Source organism: Spea bombifrons, chromosome 1 (assembly GCF_027358695.1).
Source record: "Spea bombifrons isolate aSpeBom1 chromosome 1, aSpeBom1.2.pri, whole genome shotgun sequence".
Taxonomy (NCBI): domain Eukaryota; kingdom Metazoa; phylum Chordata; class Amphibia; order Anura; family Pelobatidae; genus Spea; species Spea bombifrons.
The window spans coordinates 158,441,608-158,448,692 of record NC_071087.1 but is presented as its reverse complement, the minus strand read 5'-3'; the positions used below and the strand labels follow the sequence as shown (position 1 = coordinate 158,448,692).

Sequence of the window (7,085 nt, the reverse complement as noted above, 5' to 3'; positions counted from 1 at the left end):
TTGTTCAAATTTTCTAAAAGCTAGACTAATTTTATCAGTGGTCATAGTTATTTTATCATTATAATTTTAGTGATGAACCTTTTTGCGTTATCCTTTTTTAAGTTTATATGTCATTAATTTATCGGCCTTATTCCCTTTCTTGTACCCATTCCATAATTGTATTAATTGTAATTATTAAATGTTAGATTATCAGTTTTTAGCAATTTTGTTAGATAATTCTGCACCTGGGTTTTCTTTATTTTGTTTGTTTAATCTATATAGATATATAGGGAGATCTGGGAGATCAGATGTTTTTCTTCTCTCTATTGATAACGAGTTTTATAATGTGGCCGCTTATCACTTTTAAAAATGCATCAAGTTACGGCCGACACCTCATTATATGGATCTGCTTGGAAATATAAATAAGTAATTCTTGAAATACTGCCCTTTTGAAAAGCTGCCCTTCATTGGTTGATGCCAGAGGTGCGTCCTGCCAGCGACCAATAGAGTTGCTTGTATTTGGACTTTAGCTCCTGGCACAGAAACTCGGCCTGGGGAGACCTGGTCTCCCGGCTCCAGGAGTTAAAGGTCCGTACGAGCGACTCTATTGGTCGGCTGAAACCTATATGATATTTAAATGTAACATGACTTATTTTAGGTTCACATTTATGTCAGGTGTTATAAAAAATCCAATTTATTGTATAAGCCAATGTTAACCTTTTTCACGATGCAAAGTGAAAATATATATTGCAGTGAGGTGAGGCTTGGTTTATCCCCAGATACCCATAGAGGGAGCCAATCATTTAGTCAAAAGTGTTTGAAAAAGCAAGGCTGTAGTGTGAGGTCTCGCTGAATGGGTGCACCATGTATGTAAATTGAAAGACAATCACCTATGATGTTTATTACAGCAGAGGGAAGATGTATAAGTGTGACTGATATCATTTTGGTACATTGTGTATCTGTATGAAATCATTAGCACCAGGAAGGTATCTTTACATCATCATTATATCATCATTATATATATTGCACCTCTTACCCAAGTTTTGTCTAAAGGCTGTGCAATCACTTTCAAGGGTTCCATGTATAAAGTGGATATAGAGGCAAAGGTGATAATTGTTAACCTTATTTGCATGTGCCTACCCAGAAGATTTCTGAGGGAAAAATAAGCCTTGGATTCACCTAATCCATTAAAATCTGGTGGGTTAAAAAAACAAAATAGCTAATATTAAGTATATAACCGGTATCAGTGGAATTTTGGCATGATATTTTGAACTTATTGACAGCGGTGTTTGCATGCTGAACAAATTCCATTCAGCCCACCCCAGATGTTAGGTTTGGCATCCGAGAAGATGTTTGGCATGGTGACATGGTCTAATTTCAGTATTTTGGTCAACTTAATAATAAATCGCTATTATTATCCCTGCATTAGTATCACCATAAATAGCAGGGATTGCCCCTTATAATACTGGAATATATAGACTATATTGCTTTTCTCACCGATTGATGCTATATTCATATATTTAGTAAAACAGTATGAATCATTTATTAAAAACTATAGAATACAAAAAACGATACTCAAACATATAGTTCTGTAAAACAGGCAACCCAGTATACGTCGCCAGCGGCTTCCTGACACTTGCTATCCAGCAAAGCTATGTCGCGTTTAGGATTTTTCGCACAGGTTATGTTGTTATGGCAGAGAAGTTCAGATGCATCTCCAGATTACTACCTCATATCCTTCTCAACAACCAGAAGACAGCGTGGACCTCTGTACAGCCGAACATTCATGCAGATGTCTGCTGAGAAGTTTTAATTACATTTTATTATAATATATATATATATGTTCTTTTAAATTAGTCAACATTCTGGTGCCTAAAAACTCACCTCTGGGAGCAGATTTTTAAAAATTACATTACGCAAATGATTTTAACCTGTAAATAAAAGGGGTGTTTTACTAAAGTGAGGGCTCCAGCTCAGGGCTCAGCAGGCAGCTCCCTATCTTCCCTGCTTTAGACAGAGGCTGTCACCTTGCCAGCGAGGCAGCCTTAAATGTTGTAAATGTATATATTTTCAATAGCCATTAACAGGGAAGGCTCTTTAGCAGAGGGGCGGGTGTTGGAATTACAGATAAAATGATTAAGGACAGCTGAAAATCTGTAATTTAACTTTATTCATAAAAACAAGAATCCAACCATTCTAACAGCAAAATGTATTATGTTGCTTTATCTACTTTTGATAAAAGCATTAAAGTAGTATAATGCTACCCACGTTTGTAGCTTGGTAGATCATGGGGTTTATTTGTTAAAGTAGGATTTTCACTTTGTGATCTTGCTCTCCGGTATGAAGGGCCAACGCCAGCAAGCTTTTCCTGTAGGAAGGAAGGACTAAGCAATTTTATTGAATAAATCCACAATTAATATACTCATTAATTAGATAAGCGCAGACATGCTTCATTATAAGTTGACATCAATTCCAGAAAAATAGCAATGGAAGCAACAGAGATCATAAAATATAAAAAATAAAAAATAATATGGTCCAAAGAGCCTTAAAGTTATTTATTTAAATAAATATATATATTTATTTTATTTATGTGGAATGCGATATATTAAAATATACAAAGATTTCTTCATCCATCTACAGTAAATAAATCATTTTCCAAGTCTCTAAAGTCAGTGGCCATTCTTTCACTTTATACATGTCGAGGTACAAGAAGAGCGAACTGCAGAGCCGGACCTTCACAAACTGTGTTAATCTGTCTCTTTATTGGGAATAACTTCTTGTTCTTGGGTAACATTTCCAGATTCCATTACTGTCCAGCTGCACAAGAAATAAAATATAGAAACATTTTCGGAAATGAAGAAATTAGGGTCAGTTTACAAATGGGTCATCTAGATATACAGTTAGCCCTTCACGTCTCTTTATTTTAAAAAATGCATTGAAAATGAAGTTCTAAACACTTGAGATCCGCAGATACATTTTTGCATTAACATCTAAGTGTGAAAATGCAGGTGAAAGCGTATTTACATAAAATGATAAATACGAGTTATAGACATAATATTTTAGTATTTCTTTTAAATCTAAAAGCCCCCCTGCACCATACTTCCCCTTGGTGATCAGAGCAGCTTGGTCTTGCCCTTACCAGACTGATGACATTTTAATCAGCCTAACATTCCCTCGCTGCATTATGCTCTACCGTCTCTGCTGAAAGACCGTTCACTTACCTACCACCCTCTCAGGCAGAGCATGTATTCTGCACCGGCAGCGAATGTAAACCTAGTCAAAAAAAGGCTATTAGCGGTGATTCACGGGGAGGGTAATCAGACCCCCGAACTCAAAACAACAGAAAAAAAAGGTTAACAACAGAACGCGTACGGCAGAGCAACACAGAATCTGACGGCTCAGAGTCTGCCCAACGTCCCTGCTTTATATGGTATTGTTGATGGAATATCATATGTGCTTATATCATATAACCATATAGTGTCAGCGTTGGTGTGTATTTGTGTATACGTATAGTGCTGGAGTCAGTCTGTGTGTGTCTATACTGTAGTATCAGTGTGTAAATGTATAGTGCCAGAGTCAGTATGTCTACTGTATTATAATACTATATTGCCATATCCAGTGTGTATGTGTGCATAGTGTTAGAGCGTGTGTTTTTATATATGGATAGTGTTAGCCAGTGTGTGTGTATGTTATTGCATAGTTTGTGCATCTGTTTAAGAATTTACCATAAGCATGTATGGTGTGTATGTCACAGTATGGCATTAGCACGAGTGTCTATATCAGCATATAGTGTGTATTGGTGTATGGTTTTAGCATGGTGTATGGCTTTACATGCGTGTAGAATGTGTGTTACTGCATGGTGTCACGAGTGTGTAAGTGTAAGAATAATGGTTAAACTTACAAGCTTGAGTCTTTTTGGAATAAAATACTCTTTGTACAGAGTGGTGCAGCACTGAAGAAAGGTGTGTTTTACCTTGTATTAATATCCTTTAACTGCAGATCATGGGGTAATAAATGAAAATAAAATAAGATTGGGAAGGAAAAGTTGGCCCCTAAATTTTTTGGATAAAAAACAGCCAATAATAAATGAAAAGCTATAAATAAATAATGTTTTACACGTTCCAGGCCATCAGGTGCTTAATTATAGTGGATACTAAATATTGTTATTAATATTTATTAGTTCACTTTTATTTTGAGGAGTAGAACTGTATCTGGAGTTCCTTTACATTGGCGATCAAAAGGGGAACATTAATGAAAGCTGAGCCACATGCCTATTTTATATTTACCTAATACGCCATCACATAAAAACATTCTTTAATGATTTAAGCGTTTAAAATCAGGGATCAACACAACTGAGTGGTATTTGTGCTGCAATGGTTCTTGTAACATTTAAAATTTAGAGATTAAGATGCAGGAATCAGGAATATTGTTTTACTGAATAAATATATTTCACATTTGGGCTTCTGGTTTCTTTGTGCAAAAAAAGATGTTATCGAAGTGTTACGTGTAACGAGTAATATATAGCGAAATTATTTCAGGAGCCAAAGATAAATTCATCCATTGATATTAAAAAGAATAAAAAGCATATAAAGGCAGCCTGCGGATACAGAATGTTAGCCAAGGTCATCTGGTTCGCGGGGTGCGAACAACGGAACAACGCGACCAAGTGAACGGGAAACTGCAGACGGTATAATGAATGCTGTAAAGAATAATATTTCAGGGAATATCACAGTTAACGTGAATAATGTCCCCTAACGCTGGGTGGAAAACTCCAAAAAGACAATGACAGGTATAAGAAAGTTTCCCTATCAGTCATTTAATAACGTGGGGTTCTGCGGGCCCATAAGGGACGGACCAATACCCCCAAGCACTGGGCAGGACTGATGGATGCCATTGAATAATACCCCCGGCCCGCAAACCTCTAACAGTTCCACAAACATTTTATATAAAAGATAGATCTAAAGAGCCGGTGCATGGAATTTGGGAACAGATGGATCTAAAGATTCCCATCACACACCCCGCGGTGGGTTATATATAAAGATTATTTGGGTGCAAAGGTTGAAAAGTCCTATCACCATAGCAACGGACGAAACTTTCCTGTTGAATGGATAATTTCATTATTTATAATGATAATAAAACCACCTTTTTCGAGTCATTTTGTAAACAAGCAGTAACAGTTTTAGACAATTTAGCTGAGGCTCCTATCTGTACATAAACAAAGCGCGCTGTTTAGGGCCACGGCTGATGCCCCTCATGTTAGTGGTACAGGAGATTTTTAATCCAATAAACCTAAAGAAAAGAATCAAAATCTACTTCCATAAAGTGTGAGTAACACCCACCATACACGCAGTGCACACAGTCATTGAGCCCCCATAAACCCACCCGCCGCAGGCTGAACCCACACATTTCCCCTGCTGGCGTCATATGGCCCCCAAAATAAACTCCAAGTCTGGCTGCATCTCACAGGAGAGTCACAGCGAGGTCTCCGCAAGAGACAGATCTGACCGGAGGTGACGGCATTACAGGGAGTCTCTGCAGAACCTGCATGTCTCACCTGTCGCCCCAACACTCTCACTGCCCGCCCTCTCCCTGTCTCCCCAACACTCTCACTGCCCGCCCCCTACCTGTCACCCCAACACTCTCACTGCCCGCCCCCTACCTGTCACCCCAACACTCTCACTGCCCGCCCGCCCTCTCTGTCACCACAACACTCTCACTGCACTCCCTGTCACCCCAACACTCACACTTCCCGCCCTCTCCCTGTCACCCCAACACTCACACTGCCCGCCCCCTCTCTCTGTCACCCCAACACTCACACTGCCCGCACTCGCCCTATCACCTGAACGGTCTCTCTCCCTGTCCCCTCCGGTCACTTGCATCATATGCTTTCTGTGCCGTCTCCTCCCGTTTCCTCCACTCACCAGTGTTGGGGAATCTCCTGTCACATCCTCTCAGCTGCCATCACTGCGCGTCCAGATCGCTGTCACCGAGACCACGTGACTCCGCCTGCGCTGAGACTCCCTCCATCGGGGGGGCGGAGTCTGCGAAACTGACGCTAAGAGAGCTGAGCCAACAGGGCGTTCCGTGAAATATTCATGTGTATAGGTAGGCGTAGTTTATCAGGCTATGGGCGGTATCTTAGTATGTAGGCGTGTCTCTGTGGTATCCCTTTTGCTTAGAGCCGGTAAGGCAGACGATTTACGGTAGACGTGCGTTGATCGCGGAACCTCCGCAAACAGTGTGACAGTTTAACAATATCCGTTATGTCTCCAGTTTTCAGAACAAAAACCCGGTAATAAACACACAAGCACACATTACAATCTTTAATACATTTTTAACTATTTATCTGCCTCATGGGAGATTTTTTTTTTTTTGCTTTCCAGCAGGCTGATCAGCAACTCTCATGTCTTATGATGTCATAGTACTGACTGACATTTCTGTAATAAACTCCTGCACACAGTCTCAGCCCTAATCTTCTACACATGTATGTGCAGGGAGCCCAACATATTTGTAGCTCTCTAACACCTGTATTACGGATCTTTCAGGTAAAGCACATTAGAACACATTTTAACATTCATCTTACACACCGCCTAAAACATACAAACACCGCTTAACATTATACTCCGTGACAGGGGGTTACGGGCAGCGATGGAGACTGATAAGGTGCAGTGCGCAGCAGTTTAAGGCGGCCGTCAGTTACTTTAGCCAGTGTGAGAAGGATTTGGAGGGGTAGAGGGAGTGATGGTGTGAGGATAATAATGGAAAACCTCATACATATATCTTTAGACAAAAACGTGAGGTCTCTTAAATATATAGAATACATGTATAAGAATAAAAACATGGAAATGTCATATGAAGTTCTGGTAACGTGACATGTCTAATGCTATCTCTGCGTTTAATGCTATATCCATGTGTAATGATTTGTCCATATTTTATTTTGTGTCCATGTGTAATGCTTTCTCTGTGTGTAATGCTATATATACATGTTTAATGCTGTATCCATATTTAACCCCTTCATGATAAAGCACGTACATGTATGGGCTCACAATGCATTGGTTTTAAAGGGTTTAAGTACAACCCTTTGTCCTTAAGAGGTTAATGCTATG

General features: G+C 39.4%; 1 long non-coding RNA gene across 1 annotated transcript; it reads right to left on the bottom strand.

The window, feature by feature from the left end:
• Positions 1-2,530: 2,530 nt before the first annotated feature.
• Positions 2,531-5,965, bottom strand: LOC128475924 (uncharacterized). The gene is made up of 2 exons (XR_008346968.1): positions 5,901-5,965; positions 2,531-2,796 (listed from the first exon to the last, which is right to left on the bottom strand). It is a non-coding gene; the product is annotated as an uncharacterized LOC128475924 (long non-coding RNA).
• Positions 5,966-7,085: the final 1,120 nt, after the last annotated feature.